Genomic DNA, 25,127 nt, shown 5'->3' with positions numbered 1-25,127 from the left:
CAGTTTACTCATCTGTAAAGTGAGCCAGAGAAGGAAATGACAAACCACTCTAGTATCTTTGCCAAGAAAACACCAAATGAGGTCTCAAATTGGACATGACATTCTAAAATAATTCAAATAATTTGTTGCATTTCCCTCATCTGACCTATTGATACATGGAAAGGGTACTGAAGTTAAAGACAGGGGTCCCTTTCTAATTTGTTTGATTTTTTTTCATGTCTCTTTCCTTTTCAAGACCCCAGTTTCCTTGTTTGGATATAGAAGAGTTTGGATGGGATGAAGTTCTTCTCTATACTCAAATCTCATGAATCTATGAGCCCATGAATACTTGAACATAAAAGACTTGATGATAGTTATCTTTAATTGTTTAAAGGATATTCTGTAACTCCTGGAAACTTCCTGGATGGAAGTCTCTGCTTGTTTGTCTCAATACAGTAAAACAAAAGTTTCTATCATTTAGCACTGCCCAGCAACGTCAGATATGGAGGTTACTTTTTTTAGAAGTGTTCAAGCAGGAAATTCATGGCTACTTTTCAGAGATGGTACAGAGGGAATTTATACATTAAATAATGGGCTAAACTAAGTCTCTTTTAAGGTCCTTTACAGCAGCCAGTACATTGGCTTTCTGTACCAAAATGCCATCATCCAACCTATAGTAACCTGTTCTCACCACCTGCATTCACTCACTTTTTACTTTATAAGCTCTCTACATAAATAGGAAGTAAAATGTTGCCCCTAACTATTCTTTATTCTCCTGGGAAATGCCCACTCCCTTCTTTGGGCACTTTCCAAGCAAGCATAGTAGCTTTGCCTGGGAGAGAGAGAGAGAGAGAGAGAGAGAGAGAGAGAGAGAGAGAGAGAGAGAGAGAGAATCTGATGATTATAATCATAACAGCATGTCTATACCCAGGATACACAGGAGATAATTCATCAGAAAGCACTTTTGTTCTCTCCTTTTTTCCCCTAGAGCCCTGGGGTTCATCTCAGCTCCATGTCCCCAAGTATATCTCTGTCCAGCTGTTGGTACGTAGTATGGGTTTACTGTCACTCAGTTTTGTTTAGAATTTGACTTTGAACCTTTCAAGTTATTATCCTATGCTTATGAGCTATTTTAAGATCCAGTTGGTACTCTCAGAAAGCAAAAATGACATAGTGGGGCAGTCAGGGATATTTTCCCCATGGTGCATGCAAGCCAGCATAGGAAACATTCCATGACTCCTGCCTCATTAAGGGAATTTGACCCTTGCTTCAGGATAATGACAAATATGTAGTCAACAGATTTGAGCTTATTTTTCCTCTCTCTAAATGTGGATGGGTCTATTACAAAATGCTTCATGGATTCCCCTTTTTGAACAAGTATTATTTTGCTCTTAGGCTTGAAACCCTATGAAGTTAATCCCTATTTCTAATTAGGATATCTAAAGTAAGATTTAAAGAATACTAAAAAGACCCTATGTAATATTTTATGGTTTACAAAGAATATTGACATAGCACTTTGATTTCATTTAATCTTGTTTATTTCTCATAATAACCCTACACAAGGAGGACAGGACAATTTTACAGCTGGGGAAACTGAACCTCCTAGAAGTTATGATAGAAGTTGCCTTTGAGCCTAACTCTTCTGATTTCTATTCCAGTGTTTTTCCTTTGCACCAATTACAGAAAGCCCAGGCATCTCAAATAAATGAATCACCCTGTAAGAAGTTAACTTGATGCAACCATGTCCTTAATCAATTTGAAAGAATCTTAAGGAGGGCTTTGTGTCATTTTATGAAAGCATAAAATATCACATAGAAAATATATAATAATCTGTGAGGCTGCCTTCTGGTCACGTAGACTCAAAGTTGGAGCCCACTTTCCCCAGGGATCTATATATATGCAAGAAAAGGGTGTGTTGCAGTTATGGGAGGAGGAGGGGGATGTTTCTGTAACAACTATCCATACTATAATGATGTTTATATGCCCTTTCTAAAAGTTAATTAAATCTGGCCAGTAATCTCTGGAGAGGAAACTTGGGAGCTCCTGAGTGATAGTCACCCTCCAAGAATCTGACCACTTATTGTGAGGGGGAGTTACATAAATAGCCCTAAAGGGGATGTTCCAAATAAATGTCCTCAGGTGTACCAATAATAATGTGCAAAAAGAGTTTAGTTAATTTCTCAAATTAAGGAAGGCAAATTCTTCAACATGACATATAGAAAGCTGTTTGAAAATAAGACATTCACTTTGATTAGGTCTCATGAAGCCATCTTCTTTTCCTCATAACTTTAAATAGTGAATGAAAAAGCATTTAGTTAGTGCCAAACTCTGTGGTAAGAAAAATGGTTATCTGTGGTCAAAACAGAAACAAGTACATCAACAAACGTGTCAATTCTGTGAAGTCAACAAGTTAGCCTTGGGGGGTTAATCCTCAGTGATACTGAGCTCACTAGTGGCTTTTTCAACCCTCAGATCTGGCTACATATTTTCTGTATTCTGAAGCTTACATTACACTCAGTAATAGGATCCCAACAACTTGGTGTTCCCGTGTGATTTTGTCTTTACATAGCCAAATATTTTGTGAAGGGAGAAATCAGTAGCATTGATAATCAAATAATTATTAAGACATGCAAATTATTTCCCCCTAAGAACTGATTTTTTGGATTTTAATATTTTACTTTTTCCTAATTACATGCAAACGCAATTTTTAACTCTTGTTTTTTAAAAAAAATTTTTTTTGAGTTACAAATTCTCTCCCATCACTTCCCCATCATCAAGGAAGCAAGCAATTTGGGATAATGTATACATGAGCAGTTATATAAAACATATTTCCATATCAGTTATGTTATGAAAGAAAACACAGACATCAAAATCTAAAAACATGAAGCCTGTAAAATAATAGTATGCTTTGATTATCATCAGTTCTTCCAAATTAATTCTAAATTGCCTTGAATTCTTGTATTGTGGACAATAACTAAGAAATTGATAGTTTATTTTCATACAATATTATTGTTACTGTGTACAATGGTCTCCTGGTTCTGCTTCCTTTAGTTTGTATCAGTTCATGTAATTCTTTCAAGTTTTTTCTGGAAGCATCTTCCTAATCATTTTTTATAGCATAACAGTATTCCAAATCATAATCATAAACTGCAATTTGTTCAATCATTCCCCAACTGACTAATAATTTAATATTTAACTTTGCCTAGATGCTCAAAATATCAACATTTTATTCTATTCAATTTTTTCCTTTCATTGTTTCCTTGTCTTTGTATCATATTTCACTAGCAACTAATTGGAAATGATTGATGGGTTGTGTAGAGTAGGTATTGGAAGGAAAACAGAAAACTTGTTATATGATGCTAATCTCTCCTTTGATGCCTCACTATGATACAGAGGGGACTTGGGTTCTCAAAGTCAATGCCCATGGAGGAAAAGTTCTTGCATGCTCTGCCAAAACAAAAACACTTTGAGTGGACTGTGTGTTCTTCTTCTAAGAATGGGCCTAAAGTCTAAAGAGGCTTGGTACCACGAGGACACTGAACACCAGGTGGTGCACTTTTTTTTTTGGCCAGGGCAAATCCTGAGGTCAGTCTTCAAAGGTGTGAAGCTGATGGAATCTGACTCAATTTAAGGGTTACTGAAGCAGATGGAATTACAGATTCTTTTGTTGCTCAGTCATTTTTCAGTTTGTCTGATTCTTCATGACCCCATATAAGGTTTCCTTGGCAAAGGTACTGGAGTGGTTTGACATTTCCTTCTTTAGATAATTTTACAGATGAAGAAACTGAGGCAAACAAGGTTAATTGATTTGTTCAAGAACAGGATTTGAACTCATGAAGATGAGTCTTTCTAATTCTGGGCCCAGCACCCAACTCATTGTGCCACCTAATGGCCCCAAATCCTTCCTTCCAGATTCTTAAAGTATTATAAAACTAAGATATATTTGTGGATGAATTGTGGAAAGGGTTGATTGATGCACTTTAAGAAAGAACTCCAGAGAAACCCCATGAGAAGCTGAAATCAAATGATTGAAAAGATTGGGAAGCTGCCCAAAAAGGACAGATCAATATGATGTTGATCTCTTCCATCTGGGCTTTTGGCTTTAAGATTTTGCATCTTAAATTTTGCTAGTTTGTACTGTTAAAACATCAGTGAGAGATAGAATTAATGAAGCACATTCCATTTTCCAGATTGGCTAAACCCAGCTCTAGCCAAGAACTGAAGGGTGGATACCTCTATTTTCTGCAGGCTGTCTGGGGACCATATGCTTCATTTGGCCATATTTTAGGAAGTAGGATAAGGAATGTTTGGATTATATATCCTAATCCCAAATCTCAACTCTGCCTTAAATTTCTCATGAAATTTCCTTTGGGAATCATTAGTTTCCTATTCTGATTTTTTAATAAAAGTGATTAGCCCTTAGGTTGACCTGTATAGCTCTTCTTTAAATAACTCCTACACATGACCCATTGTTATTTATCATCACCATTTGTTTATCATTTTACTGGCAATTTTTAATTTATATCAACTATTTTCTGACTGAAGTCAGATATTTTCAGCTAAAAAAGTTAAAAATATAATAAGAGGGGGCGGCTAGGTGGTGCAGTGGATAAAGCACCAGCCCTGGAGTCAGGAATACCTGGGTTCAAATCCAGTCTCCAGACACTTAATAATTACCTAGCTGTGTGGCCTTGGGAAAGCCACTTAACCTCATTTGCCTTGCAAAAACCTAAAAAAACCCCCCAAAAATGATAAGAATAAATGTTAAAAGTAAAAACATCAAAAAATATGCTCCTATGTGAGCAAATGATTTATTGGGTTATATGACATCTATTTATGGAAAATATAAAAAAAGAAAGGATGTAGATTATAAATGACATTATGCCATAATCCTGAGTATAATGATTTTAATGTTTATATGCACACAATATTATAGATATAGTTTCATGCACACTCATGCATATTATAATTCCTCTCTAATATGATCCTTAACCAGTTCATAGTTTTATCAGACAGTGTCTCATTGTTAGATCCAGTTGACCTTTTGGATGACTTCCCCTCAAAGGTTTTCCTTTCTTTCTTCTATTTATGCTAGCAATTTATCATATTCTCCCATGAGCTAACTTGTTTCAGTGTTATTTTCTTCAGCTTCTCAGCCAGGAGTCTGTGCCTATTTACTCCAATATGGAAGGAGGATTAGACTTGCTTTGCTTGGTCCTCAAGGATAGAATTAAGAGTACTGGACATTTAGACTCTATGTAAGGAACAGTTTTTCCAATGATTTAGTTAGCTCATAGTGGAATGGGATTGCCTGGGGAGGTGTAGGTTCCCCCTTCTGGAGGTATCTTCAAACTAAGGTTGAAGGACCACTTGCTGCATTTGTTATAGGGGAGGATTCTTGTTCAGGGAGTGCAGTTTTTAGAGAGCTGGATCTGGAGTCAGAAAAACCTGAATTCAAACCTGATCCCAAAAAATTTACTGTTAACTATATGACCTTGGCCAAGTCACTTAGCCTTTGTATGTTTCAGTTTTCTCAACTGTAAAATAGTGATAATAATAGCACCTATGTCCCAGGATTATTGTGAGGATCAAATGAGATGTTTTGTAATCTGCTTAGCATAGGGCCTGGAGAAGAATAGGAGTTTTATCACAAATGCTTATTTTAACCCTCTTCCCTTCTTCAGCCATTGAGATCACTTTTTTCAATTGTAATTTTATTTTTACAATTACTGCAATGGTGGTTTTTCCAAAATTCATCCATTTGCAAATTTATGAGTTCCACATTTTTCTACTACCCTTCCTTTCATTCCCCCTCCCCAAAGCATCCAACAGTCTGGTAAAAGTTGTAATGTGCATTCAAATGTTTATCACATTTACATATTAGTCATGAGAAATAACTAAGGGGAAAAACATGAGAAAGAAAAGAAAAATATAAAAGAAGTTTCAAAAAATGTATATAGTATGCTTTGCTCTGCATTTAGACTCCATAGTTGTTTTTTTAATTCTGGGTGTGGATGTCATTTTCCATAACACATCTCTCAGGATTATCCCTGATCTCTGAACTGCTGAGAGGAGCTGCATTCATCATAGTTGACCATTACAGTGTTGTGGTTAATGTGCACAATGTTCTCTTGGTTCTGCTCATTCCACTCAGCATCAGTTCATGCAAGTCTTTCCATGATTCTCTAAAGTTTGAGGTCATTTCTAATTCTGAATTCCTAGAATCATTTCTACTCATGTTTTAGTGGAAAGAGCCCTTAGACTGAGAGTCAAATTAGCTATGTAACCTTAGGTAAGCCACTTAACTTTTCCAGAATTTGGGTTTCTTGATCTATAAAATTAGAGCATTAGATTAGATGCATGGTTTCCAACTATTTTTGAGTATAAGGATCCCTTTTTTAAAGGCAATAAATTAGATTCCCATTAAATAGTATCTGTTAATTAAGAAACTACATATAAGGATTTAGGCAGCTAGGTGACTTACTGGGCTTGAAATCAGGAAGTTATTTCCCTGAATTGAAATCTGACTTTAGATATTTACTAGTTGTGTGACCCTGGGCAAATAATTTAACCCTGTTTCTCTCATTTTGCTCATCTGTAAAATGAACTGGAGAAGGAAATGGGAAACTATTCCAATATTTTTGTCAAAAAACCCCCATCCAAATAGGGTCACCAAGAGTCAGATATGACTGAAAAATGACTCAACAGCAACATAAATATGTTTCCAGTGGAAAACTATTAGTTTTTTGCTTTATTTTTTCCCCAATTACATGTGAAGATAGTTTTCAACATTCATTTTTAAGAGTTTGAGTTCCACCTTTTTCTACCTCTCTCCCTTCCCTCCCCATGACAGAAGGTAAGCTGATAGATATAAATGTTTAGCATATTTATCTTAGTCATGTTGCAAAAGAAAAATTAAAACAAAATAAAAAAATGAGAAAGCAAAAAAAGCATAAAAACATTGAAAAAGTGAAAATAGTATGCTTTGATCTTCATTCAGACTCCATTGTTCTTTCTCTGGATGTGGATGGTATTTTCTATCACAAAATAAGAATTGTCTTTGATCACTATATTACTGAGAAGAGCTATGTCTATAATTGTTGCTGTTAATGTATGCAATGTTTTCCTGGTTCTGCCTACTTCACTCAGCATCAGATCATATAAGTCTTTCCAGATTTTTCTGTTCTGACCACTCATGATTTCTTATGGAACAATAGTATTCCATCACATTCATAGACTACAATTTGTCCAGCCAATTCCCAATTAATTGGAATCCCCTCAATTTCTAACTTTTTGACACTTCAAAAAGAGCTGCTGTATGTTTTGAATATTTGGAAACCCATTAGTTCTTGCAGAAGCCTAATCCACTTTTTGTGCTTCAAATGTCAGAAAGTTTTTCCTTCTATGCAATCCGAATTTGCCTTTTTGCAGCAGCTCCTAACCACTGCTCTCAATTCTACTCTCTGGGGCCAAACAGAACTAACCCTCCTTCTATAGAAGTCTTTCAAGTAAAGTTATTTTAAGGTAACTAGCATGAGCCTCCTCTCTTCTTCAAGCTAAACAATTACAGCCCCTTTAACCAAGCTCCAAATGGCATGGACTTTGTACAATTTTTCAGAATTCAGGATTTCCTTCATAGGGTATTAGAGTTAGACCTAAAGCAGAAAAACCTTTTATTCCTCAAATCAAACTAGACTTCATCTGGCCACTAGGACTTTCAGATTAGAAAGCTGATGAACTTTGAGTGCAATTTGAAGCACAATATTTTTTCATTTTTCTTAGCTTTGTTGTTGCAAAATTGCTTGCCTTTTCAATGGATAGGGGAAATGTTGGAGGAAAGGAGAGGAAAAAATAACAAGAAAAAATTTCCATATTAAGTCAGCCATTGGGTGACTGTACTGCTTACTGTTCATTGCTAAACCCTTGATCATCTATAAGAATAAAGATTTTTATGATGCTGACCATATATTTGCCCTAGTATTTTTGCTAAGAAAACCCTAAATGGGATCACCAAAAGTCAGATATGACTGAAAAATGACTCAAAAACAACATACAGAAGATCTTTAATGGAAACTCATTAGTTCTTTTTTTAATGTTATTTTATTTTTTTCAATTACATGCAATAACTGGAGTGATTTGTCATAATAAAGTTTTCTCTACAGTTCTAAGGGATATAGCATATACTGACTAGTCATATTTACTACTGACTATTCTTAGGATCTAAGCCAGGTATTCTAAAGTGCAGAAATGTATGTACTGCCTGTTGACACATGCATATAATGATAATGACAATACTAACATTGATATAAAGCTTTAAATTTGCAAAGCACTTAACAAATATCTCAAATTACCCCAAAATATGCCTGGAATAATATTATTATATTATTAATATTTAAAATATTTTGTATCATATACACTTAAATTATTATATCTTTATATTTATTATTATTATTATTATTGTTAGTGTTATTTTTGTTTTACAGATGAGAAACTGAAACAAAGATTGTGATTTTTTTTCAGGAACACACAGTATTTGAATTAAGATTTAAACTCACATTTTCCTAGCTCAATATTCAGCACTCTATCCTCAGTGCCACTTACTTGTCCCATGCAGTTTGTGTCTCCTTGAGACTTCATTTCTTGCAGTGTTTGAGGATGAAAGATCATGACTTATCAAAAGAGATTCTCCTATCTGTTTCCCAGAACACTGGTATGTTAGTATATCCAGATGAGGGCTCTGACCACTGGAGAATGTGTTACAAGATGGTAGGTTTACAAAGCAGGCAGGGGCCAGGAGCAAGTGGACGTGAGGGAGCAAGCTGCAGAGCTATGGTTGGGGCAGAATGAAGCTGTGGGGTGGTACCACTAGTTTCCAGACAAAGTGGTCGTCGTTGGTCAATGATACTTCAGGGCTGAGGTGAGAAGGGACCTTAAAGTCAATTAATCCATTTTCCCTTACTTTTATACATGAGGAAGCTGAGGTACAGAGAGGTGTAAAGACTTGTCCAAGGTTCTGTAGTTAACTAGTGGTGGACTGGGGTTCAAACTCAGGTCACTGGCATCAAGTTCTGTACTCTTTCCAGTATCTCACAATAAGAAACAGTTAACATCAAACCTGTTGATATGTTCATTCCTGGGGCCATAGTTCAACAGACCGATCAACAATATTTGTTAAAAACTAAGTGTTAAAGATGCAAGTACAATAAATTAAATCAACCCTAAAAGCAAGGAGTTTATATACAGAAGATTCTGTGTCTTCTACCTATATAGAGGACTCAGAAAGGTTACAGAATAATTATATTATGTCTTCTGGAAATGAGATGTCTTCCCTTTGGGTGTGTGCATAAGATAATATTTTACTTGTTGATTTACTTTCTTGTTAATTATGCTGCTTCAGATTTTGCTAGAATGCATTTGGTATCAAGTTTGTCTCTTGTATGGTTTAGCAAGAAATTTACCCTATATGGGGCTTCAGGTATTCAATGATTAGGTGAAAGTGATAGCAATTATCCTGAGTCCAGAAGGAGAGAGGACCACTATATCAATAGAAAGGGGGAAATTGAGTCAATAATCCAACCAATTCAACAAGCACTAGGGTTAGTTAGTTTGTATAAATGAAGCAGTTGTTGAATGAATTAACCAATGAATGAAGAAAAAGAAAATCCCACAAAGTAGTTCTGCTTCAACTAGAGATTGTAACCAAATTATGTGTTCGTTCTCCCTATAAGTTAGTTTTTTTGAAACTTGGAGCATATTTCACCAAGGTATACAAAATAACAAATTGTGATTGGATTTAAAGACTAAGCCACAACAAGATGTGTGTGTGTGTGTGTGTGTGTGTGTGTGTGTGTGCGCATGCACATACTACATCTACTAACGTATGTAGGCTACGTATACTAACTGCAGGTGGCAAGTCACAGTCAATTTATCTACATGTAAAATAGAGAAACTTTCCTTTCAGCACCCATCCCACAAGGCTGTAATGCGGAGAGCAACTTTGTACATGTCAAATGCCATGTCAATTTTAGCTACATCCTAATATAGCTAAAACACTGTATGCTAGCAGTTAGAAACAATAACTGTTGCCAAAGCACAGTCTTTCTCCTACATTATTGGTTACACAGGTCTCCCCAATCACCAATCAACATTTAGAAGCTAGCTTTGTTGGAAAAATGGGATATTTGATATAGACAGTAGAGACTGTTTTACTTCTACCTTTGCTAACTTTTATCTCTGAGAGGAAATGAGGAAACTGCAGAAACTAAGCTGGCTGAGGAGGCTAAGGAGAAACAAAGAAGATCAAAATAGCTGAGGGAGCTGGTATGAAAGAGGAACTCAAAGGACTGAGGTATGGGCCTTGAGGAATGAGAGAGGAAATGAGAAAAGTAAAAGAGAAGAGACAAGATGAGAAAGAAGTCAACAAATTTATATTCAATGCTTCTGTGGTCCAGGCCTAGCTAAATGCTGGCAATGTAAACACAAATGAAAAGTAAAGACAATTCCTGCCATCAAGGAGCTTACCTTCTAATAGGGGAAGCTAGAAGGAGTTAAAAAGTAGGGGTTGGAAAGAAGAAAGAACCTGCACCCAGGCAAGAAGTCTTAAGAATCAGGAATAGGTTTGGAAAAGAAATAGAGAATGACTGACCTGGTCACTTCTTCAAAATTGAGACTTCAGGAAGAACACCTCAAAGGGCTCCTCACAGGTTAAGGTTGCTAGGTTTGAGAAATCTTCCAGGCTAAGAAAGATGAGAGAGAAGAAGGAAGTGATTATTCCAGGGGGAGAAGGCAGTTGAGGCATAGTTGTGAAGACTGAAGTCAGAAGTAGGACCACGAAAGGAGGATTAAGATTGCATTAGCCTCAGGACTCCTGAGGTCCAGACACCAACCTCTAGACACACCTTTAGGATATATATTCTGTGACACAGTATCTACAGCCTTCCCCTATTTCATGTCAGAAAGGAATGCTCTAGAATTTGGAGTACCTCTCTTACCCTGCTCCCCAACTCCTTCCTTCCTCTACTCAACTAGAAATATAACAATAAAGATGAACTCCTCTTTCCCCCTTTGATCTATGAATTCTGGGGCGACCTGTCCAATCTAATAGAATGACTGTGAATAACATTAGAATTGGAATTTAGAAGACCTTTGTTCAAATTCTACCTCAAATACATAGAGATTGGGAGGAGAAGGTGTCAATGATATCTCTTGATTCTGAGATGAGATATTGTGAGAATAGGTAACATGCAAGACAGTAGGCAGAACTTAGCCTGTAGAGGTATTCTTTGATCCTTGTCAAGAGAATGGGGACAGTTGCCATGGATAAGTAGTATAGGGATGGTGTAAAGCTGGTAGGTCTTGAGAAGATGGGTCCCTTAGTTTATGCCCATATATTTTATCCTCTTAGAGATAACAATAACATTAACCTCACAGGGTAGTTTTAAAAACATCCAATGAGATAAGGTATTTAAAGTACTAGATGTCAGCTAAGAGCAGTAATAACAGTAAAGACCAGTTATTCATATATACATGACCATTTTTGTAAATAAGATACCCTTCAGTTGTGACTGATCTTGAATCATGTGAATTTTTTTTTACTTGTTCTTTTTGTATAGAAATTCACCTCTAATCTCAATTGACTCTGGAGGTTCCTATACAAGAAGATAGAATCTTATTCATTTCCACTCATGGAACATGCCAGCTCTATCTCCAGTGGATGCCAAGGAAAACCCTGAGTTCCTATCACCTCTTGGGATGTTTCATGCCCCCAAGTAGCACAACAAGCTGCTGTACCGGTTGCTCCTGCCCTGTGGAAGCAGCTATATCAAAGGTAAAAGCAGACATAATTTATCTGGTTTTTTAAATAGGAGACACAAAGGCTGTCTTGAGGTTTGAGCTGCTCAGTGTACTCTGAAAATAGCCTGGTTCTATGGCGCCAGTCACTGCTCTCAAAGAATCAAGAAACTCCATGTGACACAGCAATATCTCCTCGTTAAGTGGAAGAGAGGAGCTGTTGCAAAATCCCCCAACCTTTAGGAAACCTTCAGCTAATTGGGCACAGATTAGTTAGACACTAGCCTGCCAAGTGGATGTCTTTTTCCCATTTCAGAAATACCCATCCTAGGGATGCAAGGACTTATGCCAGCTTTACCAGTAAACACCAATCTAATCCTGTCTGTGTTATTTCAGTTTTGAGTAGGGCAACTGGATTAAAAAAGATAACTAGTAATTTTGATAACCAGAAAATACTATAATTCATGCCTGGGGCATCCCCTCCCCATATCTTTTGGTAGTTTCCTATTTTAACTAATTATTATTTTTCATGGGATTGTTAAACCCAGTTATTTCTATGCTGCTGCAGGACAAGTACTCTCAAAGTCCTCTAATCTCAGAACCATATAAAAGCTGCACCCTGGGGCAAAGCCCTGATTGCCTTATCTTGTTTTTAGTTCTGGCCTGGATGATATGGAAAATCAGGTTTCTCTGTTAGTACTCTGTAGTCAGCCATGCAATGATACATTTTAGATTAGGCTACAAAATTGTGATATTCCCCAAGTAGGAAGGAAGGAAACACTCTAAAAGAGAGAGATATCTAAGGGTGAGTGGAAAAATATTTTCATTTTGCAAAAGGAGAATATTGGAAATGTCTGGGGTCTAGACCTTAAAACAATAACCCACTGGGAAATAGTCAAACTTGAAGTAAACTGGTTCATTGATTTTTAAATTATCACTTGGTATTAATGTAGAATGAAAATGTTGGGTTAGGCAATCCATATGGAATATTAATTTCATTTTTAAAATTAAGTTTTTGAGGCATAGAGCAAATCAACATGATTTGCTAGAGGTTGTCTATAGAATAAAATGCAAAACTAGATGCTATATCTAGGAGTAACTGAATGCAGGGGAAGAAGTAGAGATATTGAAATTGGAAGTGTGTAAGAACTGAATAGTGGGACAGGTCAAGAATGGGAGAGAATTTACCAGGGTTATAGGAATATGTCAGAATCTCACTTTTGAGGAAATCTCATCATCACCTTGATTGTACAATAGTCAGCCTTCCAGTGAGTCATTTGTGACTTAAATATAGTCATTTTAGAGAAGGGGAAGTTCATCCCTCAAGTATTTTGTTCTATATTCTGTCTCCTCCCCTTCCCCTAGCTTTATTACACAGAGATTGAGAGAAGAAGGTGTCAATGATATTTCTTGATTCTGGGATGAGATATTGTGAGAATAGGTAACAAGCAAGATAGTAGGTGGAATTTAGCCCTTAAGGGTATTCTTTGATCCTTGTAAAGAAAATGTGGACAGTTGCCATGGATAAGTAGTATAGGGATGGGGTGAAGTTGGTAGGGCTTGAGAGGATGGGTCCCTTAGTTTATGACCATATACTTTATCCTCTTAAGTTTCCCTTCATATATTCCAGCCTTCTTTGAAATCTCCTTTCTCCATTACTCCCATTATAATTTTCCCTTTATTCCTGAGGTGTAGGGCCAATATGCTGAGTTTGCAGTGGTTCTAGAAACACTCCTCTTTTCAGGACTTAAATTTTAGAAGTTGAGAGCTTGAGAGCTTGGAAAGAATGTTTTTTGTTTGTTTTGTTTTGCTTGCTTGCTTGCTTTTTTTTTAAGCCAAAGCTTATTCCTCCAATGGGCTTGCTAGAAACTAAGACAAAGAATGCTAGAATGATAATAGGTTTCACACATTAGATGGCTTCCTTATTGGGCAGTTCACTAGCAGAGGTCATTCTAAAAAGGCCAATAGAAGTATAAACTTTGGAGAAGAATCTTTGAGGAAGTTACCTATGATGCAGATCTGATTAGCTATTGCAATTTAAATTTGCAGAAGCTTTGCCTCCTAGAAGGTTTGCTATGAGGTTTGTGTGTAATAGGGAATGCTTTTAGAAAAATACTATGGACTTCTGGCCAAGATGGTGGAGAGAAGACAGGCACAGTTCTAAAGTCTCCTGATCTTTCCCCATCTATCATATGAAACAAACCTCTTAACAGAAATCGGACCCACAAAAACCAGAAAGAAAAAGACAGGAGAAAGCACATCTACCTCAGGATTTGTCTTCTGCAGCTTTGGGTGAGTTTGGGCTGGTGAGTCCAGGGCAGAGGGCAGATTAGCCATATTAGCACCTGAATTGGAGCTGGTGAGTCTGAGGGCCTGAGAGATGGACCAGCTGGATCAGAGGTGGGGCTTGACTGCAGGGGCTTGAGTCAACTAGGGAGCAGAGGCACTAGTGTTGTCGCTGACCCTCTGAAGTTTGCCAATAGGGCTGGGGGGAGAGTTTCCATGCAGGAGAGCTGCAACACCATCCCTGGGCTCCTCAGGTCTGAGGAACTCTGAGTCCAGGCCTCCATTGCAGCTGAGGCCCCTTCCCAGAACAAAGGATTTCAGACTACTTCTGCCTCAGGCACAGGTGTATGAGCAGAAGAACCATCCCAGCAGACAATAGGGAGACAAATGACCTCACCCCAGGGTAAAGCCCACCATTGATTGAATGGCAAAAAGATTCAATAGCTCCAACCCCTCCCTTCAAGCAAAGGGAGAAGGCCTCAATCAAGGTCACAGACACTATAGAGAAAGCAACCAACACCTCCTACTGGTCAGACAGAGAAATTGCACTCAGTGAGTAAAGCCTTTAGTGATACCAAGCCCCTGTGAACCAGCCCCTCCCCAACTGAAGGTCTTAGCAAAATGAAGAAGGGTCAGCAGAAAGGTGGATCCATAGAAAAATTCTTGGAAAGAAAAGACCCTAACTCAGAGAGACCTAGAACCTTTGAGGAGAATATGATCTGGTCTCCAGTATAGAAAGACCCCCTTGAAGAAATAAGGAAGGAGTTGAAAAATCAATTGGAAAATTTGGCAAAAGAAACCCAAGAGAAGATTAATACCTTGCAACAAGAAAACAAATCCTTAGAAAATACAATTGGACAAATACAAAATGAGAATAAATCTCTCAGATCCTCAATTGGGCAAATGCAAAAAGAAAATAATTCTCTCAAAACCTCAATTGGTCAAATGGAAAGCTCTTTGAAAAGTAGAATTTACCAATTGGAAAAGGAATTGCAAAAGGTTAATGAAGAAAACTCCTCCCTAAAAAAAAAGGATGGAGTCTGCAGAAATGAATGACTCCATGAGACAGCAAGAGCCTGTCAAACAAAATTTAAAAATAGAAGAAATAGAAGAAAATGTAAATTACCTCATCAGTAAAACCACTGACCTTGAGAATAGGTCAAGAAGGGGCAACCTGAAAATTATTGGGCTTCCTGAAAACATTGAAGAGAAAAAAAGCCTGGACTTAATATTACAGGATCTAGTGATGGAAAACTGCCTTGATATCATGGAATCTGAGGGCAAAGTAGTTATCGAAAGAATACATCGATCCCCTCCAGAAAAAGATCCTAAAATGAAAACACCAAGGAATGTTGTGGCCAAATTCCAGAACTATCAGATAAAAGAGAAAATCCTGCAAGCATCCAGAAAGAAACAATTTAAATATCATGGAGCCACAGTAAGGATTACACAGGACCTGGCTGCATCTACATTAAGGGATTGAAGGGCCTGGAACAAGATATTTTGAAGAGTAAAGGAGCTTGGAATGCAGCCAAGAATCTACTATCCCATAAAGCTGAGCCTTCTCTTCCAGGGAATAAGATGGACATTTAACGAAATGGAAGAATTCCAAAAATTCCTGATGAAAAGACCAGAGCTAAATAGAAAATCTGGACATCAAACAGAAGGTTCAAGAGACACATGAAAAGGTAAAAAAAAAAAGGGGAGGTGGTAAAAGGAAAAAAAAAACTGCTATCCAACAAGTTGAAATTGGCTATATCCCAGAATGGGGAAAAAGATTCTCATAAATCTTGAGAATTGTAACTCTAACAGAGAGAATATACCTAGCCAAAAGTGATGGATATTTATGACCTATCCATGAGACTGCTATCCAATGGGATATAACTGGCTTTAATCCCACTTGAGAGAAAGACTCTAATAACTCTCAAGAATTTTAACTCTATTAGATAGAATGTACTTAGCTAGAAGTGATGGATACTCAGAATTTTCTATGGCTCAGATAGAATGATTTTTAAAAACACTACCTCCTTAAAAAAAGGGGGACAGGAAGGAGATGGGAAGAGGGAGGGGATTGAATGGGGTAAACCTCATTACATTAAGAGGTCCAAAATACCTATGGTCATAGAGGGGAAGAAGGGAGGAGATGAGAAATACCTGAATCTTCCTCTCATCAAAATTGGCTTAAAGTCAACTTACACATACTTAGTTAACTTAAAAAACATTAAAAGAGGAAAAGGGTAGGGGTGGATAAGTGGCACAGTGGATAGAGCACCGGCCCTGGAGTCAGGAGTACTTGTGTTCAAATCCAGTCTGACACTTAATAATTACCTAGCTGTGTGGCCTTGGGCAAGCCACTTAACCCCATTTGCCTTGCAAAAAAAAATAAACCTAAAAAAAAGAGGAAAAGGGGAGTGGGGATGGAGAAAGGGAGGGGGAGGGGGGAAAAGGGGAACTAACAAAAGGAAGGGGAGGGAAAAAGGGAAAGGGGAAAGAAGGGAGGAAGTGATATAGGAGGGCAAACACACTAAAGGGGGTGATATTCAGAAACAAAATACTGGGGAATACAGATGGGGGGAAAATACAAGCAGAGGGAAGATAGCATGGAGGGCAATAAAAAATTAGTAATCATAATTTTGAATGTGAATGGGATGAACTCTCCCTTAAAACATAAGTGTATAGCAGAATGGATTAAAAACCAGAACTGTACAATATGATTTCTCTCTCAACACACTCAATATGGATCAATGTACAACATGGAAACAAAATAAAGACTGACAGATTGCTTTCCATGGGGGTGGGGTGGGGAGAGGGAGGTAAGATTGAGAGAAAAATTGTAAAACTCAAATAAAATCTTTAAAAAAAATAAAGAAATGTACTATGAAAATGGATGAGTGGGAAAAAAATAGACTTAAGGGCATTCAGAGCAGAATAAGTTAAGACCAAGAACAAAAAAAATCTCAACATGTTTAAGATAAGTGGTTAGAGAAACAGAAGGGGATAAAATGTCAGTAGTAAGTGCTAAGGGAGGAAGTGAAAACCCCATTAAATTTCAGCACCTGGGACAAAGCCTCATTTTAGTTCTGAGTTCAAATAAGACCTCAGCCATTACAGGACTCTGGAATCCTTAGAACTGAACCTTTTCCTTTCTTTATGCCATCTTTTTAATTAAATGTAGCTATCACTTTTTTCCCTGTCAACTTTATTCTATGAAATGAGGAAAGGGAAACACAGAAGGTAAACTAGTGGTTTCCCCTGATTCTATGCAAGATCCTCTAACCTGTAGTTCTTAGATTTTTTTTTTTTTGCCTTGAGGGTTACTTTACACTCTTTAAAAACTATGGAGGATCCCAAAGAGCTTGTGCTTATGTGGGTTATAGCAAAGGATATTTACCATAATAAAAATTAAACGTCTTAATAGTATTAGTAGTTTTAACTTCTCAGACTACCTGGAAACATCTTGTGGATCTCCTACTGGTCTCTGGACCACATTTCAAGAATTCTTGCTTCTTCAAGCATCCCATTTCATTTGGAATTTGAGTCATATGAGAACATTCTCATGAAAACTTATTGAATGCCCTCTATAGGTAGGATCTTGTATTAGATGCTAGGAATACAAATATATTTACGTATTGCTCACATCCTTAATGGATAGATTTTAGTGGATAAAGCCACCAGGCTTGGAGTTAGTAAGACCTAAATTCAAATACAGACTTAGACAATTTACTAGCTGTGTAATACTGGGATAGCCATTTAATCCTGTTTGTCTGTTTCTTCTTCTGTAAAATGAACTGGAGAAGGAAAATAGCAAATTATTCCACTATTTTTTGCCAAGGAAATCCCAAATAGAATCATGAAGAGTCAAACACAATAGCAACAATAATATACATATAGAGCAACTTCATATTTTATAATATTTTACTTATAACACTGAAGGTAAGTAGTAATACAAACATTATCATCATTACCAGTTTATCGTGGAAGAACCAAGGTTTCAGCAATCTAAATGACTAATTCATGATCACAGAAATAGCCAGAGGCAGAGCTGACTCCAAGACTAGTGCCATTTATTGTAGACAACTGTATTGTGGGTCCCTGATCTAAAGGAGATCATGACCACTTGAGAAGTTAAGATGATTATATAAAAAAATTAATAATAGCACAATATGGTGTATACTGAGCAGAATAAAATACAATATGAGTTAAATGATTTATCCATATATATATCACAAAAAGGAGAATTTTGTTTTGTTCAAAGTGGATTAAATAGGCCTGTTGTGCTATTTCATCAATTGGCCCCAGCCCAGCCCAATTTTAGCACCTGTTAGAATCCATTGTTGTGCTTATCAGACACCACATCCTGCACTGTGTCTATTAGCTATTTTTAGAAGGGCCTCCCAAGGAACCCTTTCTTTGTTGCTATTTTGGGGAAAGTGAAAAGTCAATCAGGGCTGCAAATCTTTAAAGATGTGGTCAACTGAGATTGTGCCTGAGAATGTGGATGTCCATTAACTCTTCATTTCAGCCCAGTCCTTTCCTGAGCACAACCCCCCCCCTCCACCAGCAAAGTGAATGTGCTCCTATTTCTGAAGCCAATCTTCTGCACAGATTTTCCTCCAATTAAGTTACTATATCTCAGAGCACACTCAAACCTCGGTAGAACCCCTTAAATTATATCTCTGCAAAGAAATCTCTAGAGAGGACAAAGGTAAATTCAGGAGAAAGATTCTAGGGGAAGAAATCTAGTTCAATTGACTCCCTGCTAGTCAGTTTTGAGCACTTCCACCTTGGGAAGGATAGAGGTATGTCTTGAGCAAGTTACTTTATCTCAAGGAAAGAACATTATCAAAGCCACAGAGGCAATCACATCTTATTGCTCCATAACTGAGACCATCTAGATCTTAAAGGCAATTCAAAGTAGGCATACTTCCTTTCTGCTACAAAAGAAAGAATAATGGACAGAAGAGTGAGTTGCTCCTTTTTTTTTTACTCACTGAATTTTTGCTTCAGATCCCTTTAGCCATTAGTTCTCCCAGCTCTGAAACCCATTAAAAGATATTTCATTATCACATAGTATGAAACTCTTCAATGAGACATGGCCAGAATCTAGCTCTTCTTAGGTTTCTACTTGGCCCATTGGATTGAAACCAGACTGAGAAATTTGTTTTTGTTCCAACAACTATCCCCTATAGTCTAGTTCACCTTCATTACATAAATATGAACATATTTGTAGGGTATGTGATTTTAGAACTTTTTCTATTTTTAAAAGTCTTTTTTAGATTGTTTTTGTTAATCCACAACTATCAAGTGATTATTATGTGTTATGCACACAAAGACAAATATGAAAGTCATTGTCCCCAAGGAGCTTATCTTATACTCCTTTGGAGGGAATGACACAAACATATAGATATATGAACATGTTTATAGGGTATATGATTTGGGGGGGATTAAATATGATCAGAACTTAAAGAGACTTTAGAGTTAGTCCAATTCCTTTGTTTATTATTGATTGACAAACTAAGGCTTGGGGAGTTTTAATAACTTACTCATGGTAGTGTAACTAGTAAATTTTAAAAAAATGGCTCGTAGTCTGTTGACCTCCTTTTCAATATTTTTCCCACTTATCTTCCAATCTCCCTTTGTAGAGTTGGCTGCCACTAGTTTTGATGCTTTTGGGTCAGACTCCAAGATGAGTGGGGGAAAGTACACATAATTATTTTCATTAAACTTTAATTGTAATTTAATGTTTCCTTTAATTTTTGAAAACACGTGATTCTGAGAAGGGATCTACTGACTATCAGACTGCCAAGAGTTCCATGACCCCAAGAAGATTAAGTAGATCCCATTTAAGAGCCAGAGATGCAATAATAATTTAATTTGAAAATCATGAACATGCCTAAATGTAATAATAATAATAATAACAATAATAATAATATGCTTTTAAAAATACTAATACATGCAACAAACTTCTGTTTGAGGAATATCTAGGTAAGAGGATCTAGTTTATTAAAAATATATCCTTGACTAGCTTGATTAGAGAGACTCTTTGGATACATTCTGTTATGTACTTAAGATAGGCCCTTTATAGGACAAGTCTGTATCTTCTGGGTCTGCTGATAATGAAGAGCGTGGGACTTTTTGTCTCTCTTTTTGCTGGCTACTTACAACATCAGAGATGGAGTTATTTTAGATATTATAGTTAAATCAGTAGGCTAATGACATCAGACTGATGGTGCATTTCTGAATCACATATAAAGCAATAGACAGCTAATTAAAAACACAGTTCCTCTAACTCATCCTGATGATTGAGCTTGCCTGTTCTTCAATCTGCAAGTTTTGTCATGACATTGGAAACAAAATCAATAAAATCTGACTTGATTCTAGAGCAGAGAAATTTATTTCCATAGTCATTTCTGACTAAGAAGGAAATATGTAATAAATTGAGTGTATGAGGATGTGTGTGGCTATTTTCCTCTGAATCTCAACAGATGGACTTGTGGTGCAATGATGACATAAGGTTACAGGTTCTGTATAGAAGATGTTTTCATGGTGAAGGGTAAGAGATTAGCAGAAATTATATGACTCTCTGGTTTCTGTGGCAAAAGCATTTCTCTTTCTACCATTAGAGAAGAAATGGGTGCCATTTAAAATAGGGCAGAGATAAGGGGTTATAAGTAACCAGCTACCCTTAGATCTGAGGCTCAAAAGAAAGTAAATCAGCTAGAAATGATCTTAGAGAACATTTCCAGGTGGATTTAGCCAGGAGTTTATGAACCTTAAAAAATTGTTTTGATAAGAGCATAGGAATAAGTGGATTGTTCTTTGGAATGATAAGCAATATCTATCTGAAACCATCAACAAGCATTATATGCAATGGGGAGAGGCTAGAGGCATTCCCAATAAGATCAGGGGTGAAACAAGGATGCCCATTATTACCACTACTATTCAATATTGTATTAGAAATGCTAGCTGCAGCAATAAGAGAAGAAAAAGAAATTGAAGGAATTAGAACTGGGAAAGAAGAAGCAAAACTCTCACTCTTTGCAGATGACATCATGGTATACCTAGAGATCTCTAAAAAATCATCTAAAAAACTACTGGGAACAATTAGCAACTTTAGCAAAGTCATAGGATATAAAGTAAGCCCACAGTGTTTCTATATATTACTAGCAACATAAGGCATCAAGAGCTAGAAAGAGAAATCCCATTTAAAATAACTTCATTCAATATAAAAATACTTGGGAGTCTACCTAAGGTAGACTCAGAAACTATGAGAACTATAAAATACTTTTCACACAAATAAAGTCAGATCTAAATAACTGGGCAAATCTCAACTGCTCATGGATAGGCAGAGCTAATATAATAAAAATGACAATTCTACCTAAATTAAACTACATATTTAGTGCCATATCAATTAAACTTCCAAAAATTACTTTAATGAACTAGAAGAAATTGTAACTAAATTTATATGAAGAAATAAAAAGTCAAGAATATCAAGGGTTTTAATGGAAAAAAAATCAAAAGATGATGGCTTAAACTTACCAGATCTAAAGTTTATTATAAGGCATCAGTCATCAAAATTATCTAGTACGGGCTAAGAAATAAAGTATTGGATCAGTAGAATAGATTAAATGCGAAAGAGACAGCAGGAAATGATTGTAGTAATCTGCTGTTTGATAAACCCAGAGTCCAGCTTCTTAGGAACTCACTCTGATAAAAACTGTTGGGAAAACTGGAAGTTAGTATGGCAGAAACTTGGATTAGACCAACATTTCACTCCCTATACCAAGATAAGATCAAAATGGGTGACAATATTATAAGTAAACTAGGAGAAAAAGTAGAGTTTACCTGTCAGATCTATGAAAAGGGGAACAGTTTATGACTAAGGAAGAGATAGAGATATAATAAAAAACCAACTGGATAATTTTGATTACATTAAATTAAAAAGCTTTTGTACAAACAAAACTGCTGTAACCAAGATCAAAAGAAATGTAGTAAACTGGGAAACAATTTTTACAAGTAGTGTTTCTGACAAAGGACTCATTTCTAAAATATATAGAAAACTGAGTCAAATTTATAAAAAAATATTCCCCAATTGACAAATGGCCAAAGGATATGCAAAGGCAATTTGCAGAGGAGGAAATCAAAGCTGTCAATAGTCATATGAATAATTGCTCAAAATCTTTTAGTGATTAGAGAAATACAAATTAAAGCATCTCTGAGGTACCACCTCACACCTCTCAGATTGGCCAGTAAAACCAGAAATGATAATGATCAATTGGAAGGAATGTGGGAAATCTGGGACCCTAATGCATTGTTGGTGGAGCTATAAAGTGATCCACGCTTTCTGGAGAATAATTTGGAATTATGTTAAAAAGAGAATAAAAAAGTGCATACCCTTTGATCCAGCAATATACCTCTATTGAGTCTATTGAGGGGATGTCCACCAATAGGGGAATGGCTAAACACATGATATATGTATATTATGAACATCTGGTATATATATGTGTGTGTGTGTGTGATGGAACATGATTGTTCTATTAGAAACCAAGAGGAATGGAATTTCAGAAAAGCCTGGAAAGACTTGCTTGAACTAATACTGAGTGAGATAAGCAGAACTAAAAGAGCATTCTACACCCTAACAGCAACATGGGAGAGATGATCAACCTTAATGGGCTTGCTCATCCAATCAGTGAAATAATCAATGACAATTTTAGGATATCTGTGATGGAGAATACCACCTGTAACTAGAGAAAGAATTGTGGAGTTTATTCATTCATTCACTCATTCACTCATCTATTTATATATTTATTTATTTTAGGTTTTTGCAGGCAAATGGGGTTAAGTGGCTTGCCCAAGGCCACACAGCTAGGTAAGTATTAAGTGTCTGAGACCAGATTTGAACCTGAACCCAGGTACTCCTGACTCCAGGGCCGGTGCTTTATCCACTGTGCCACCTAGCCGCCCCTTGAATTGTGGAGTTTAAACAAAAACCAAAGATTATTACCTTCACTTTTTTTAAAAAAAAAGTTATCTTACGTACTACATAATTTTCCCATCTCTAATATTTTATTGCTTCCTCAAGGATATATTTTTATTTCTCTCAACACATTCAATTTTGATAAATGCATAGCATGGAAACAATGTTAAGATTATCAGATTACCTTCTGTGGGGGGAAGGGGGAGGGAAGGGAGGGTGGGGGAAAATTGTAAAATTCAAAACCTTACAAAACTGATAGGTAGAAGGGCAGCTAGGTGGCACAGTGGATAAGCACCGCACTTGGAATCAGGAGTACCTGGGTTCAAATCCGGTCTCAGACACTTAATAATTACCTAGCTGTGTGGCCTTGGGCAAACCACTTAACCCCATTTGCCTTGCAAAAAAAAACCCTAAAAAAAAAGATAGGTAGAAACTACTATTGTATATAATTGGAAAACCAATAAAATTTATTTAAAAATTGTTTAGATAACTTTATTTCAACATAATTGATTTTCTTTATGATATTAACAATAAATAACAGACATAATAATAAATATCAAAATTTTATTTTGTGCATTTGTGAACATTATTCTAAGGAGAGGCCTGTACACTTCACAACATTGCCAAAAAAACCCATGATAAAAAAAACTGAATATTTAGGAACCTCTGATCTAGCTCAGCTCCCTCTTTTTTATAGACAAGAAAACTGAGGTCTATGCAGGTTTCTTTTTCGTTTTTTTGTTTTTTGTTTTGGAGTTTTTTGCAAGGCAATGGGGTTAAGTGACTTGCCAAATTACAACTACGTAATTATTGAGTGTCTGAGAGCAGTTTTGGACCCAGGTTCTCCTGACACCGGGGTCGATTGTCTATCCATTGCACCACCTAGTTGCCCCTGTCCATGCAGCTGTCTAATAGGGAAGATATTGCTATAGCAGTCTCTAGTAGTGGATAATATCTATCACATGATAATTTTTGACATTATTTCCTTATTTAAGTAATATTCATTCTTAATTATTCTAATTTCTTTTTTATTGATGGGGGAAATGGAGTCCCAAATATGATAAGGCAAGGTTTAAGGTCAGAGTTTTAGAATGAGACCAGATTTGTTCATTCTGAAATTCTCTTTTTTTATTCAGGGTTTAACAAAAGATGAACCATACCTTATCAAAACCTTTTGTTTATAAAAAGATTTGCATACCATTTCTTTAGGTATTTACTTACTACTCTGTAAAGCAAAAGTTTTGGGAATGTGAAGATGAAGGGCATTGAGTTAATGAATATAGATCTCCAGATTATAGGTGTGCCAGGTCCACAACCATATATTCATAATGGTGCTCAGTTTCTTAAGTGGATATTTCACAGACAAAGAAATTTTGGGACTCAGGATTCAAAATCCAACCTCAGATACTTACCAACTGTATGTCTCTGGGCAGTTCACTTAACCCTATTTGCCTTAGTTTCCTCATCTATTAGAGGAACTGAAGAAGACTCTAGTATCTTTGCCAAGAAAACTGAATGGAGGTCATGAAGAGTTGGATACAATTGAAAAATGGCTAAGTAAACCATACTCTCTGCTTCACATAGACACCCTTCCCACGCAGATGGCACTAATCTTGGGAATGGGCTGTTTGTTCAGTTTCTGTCTGGTGGCAAAGACATGATGAAGACTCCAGGCTCATTAGTCTGTGATATTAGGTAAAGGTGGGCTGGTGACATTTGTTTCTTGACTCCTCTGTTATCCATCTATCTGCTTTTAAAACTGCAATATTTCCTAAAGCTTTAGGGGCTGGAGTTGGTATGGGGAAAGAAAAGATTTTGACATTAAAGACAAAGGAAAATTAAGAGAAAAATGGCATATTGAAACCTCTTTTCAGCAAAGGACTCCAAAGCAGAAACGATAAAGAGCAGGAGGAAAAGATAAGTGAAAGACATTTCCTAACTTAGTTTTCTGGAGTGTCAGAAAGGAAGTGTGGTGAATCAGTGGAGGGCCGTGGTTTCCTCTGTTAGTGAGGAGCAGACCTGTTTTATGTGTGTGGCTTTGCTACAGTACTAAGATGAAGAATCTCCCTCAGTTGTTCAATTAATTTAGCCTTGA

The 25,127-nt window shown here is 36.6% G+C and overlaps 1 protein-coding gene across 1 annotated transcript in view; it reads left to right on the top strand.

The window, feature by feature from the left end:
- Window positions 1–25,127, top strand: part of TMEM273 (transmembrane protein 273) — a 203,732-nt gene that overhangs the window by 87,227 nt on the left and 91,378 nt on the right. The window contains exon 3 of the mRNA XM_074233131.1: window positions 11,592–11,806. The gene's annotated coding sequence lies outside the window, so the exon portion shown is untranslated. The remainder of the gene's footprint in view (window positions 1–11,591; window positions 11,807–25,127) is intronic.

This window comes from Macrotis lagotis, chromosome 4 (assembly GCF_037893015.1).
Source record: "Macrotis lagotis isolate mMagLag1 chromosome 4, bilby.v1.9.chrom.fasta, whole genome shotgun sequence".
Lineage (NCBI taxonomy): Eukaryota > Metazoa > Chordata > Mammalia > Peramelemorphia > Peramelidae > Macrotis > Macrotis lagotis.
Note: the sequence above shows the minus strand (reverse complement) of the source record. Positions and strands in the feature narration are given on the sequence as shown.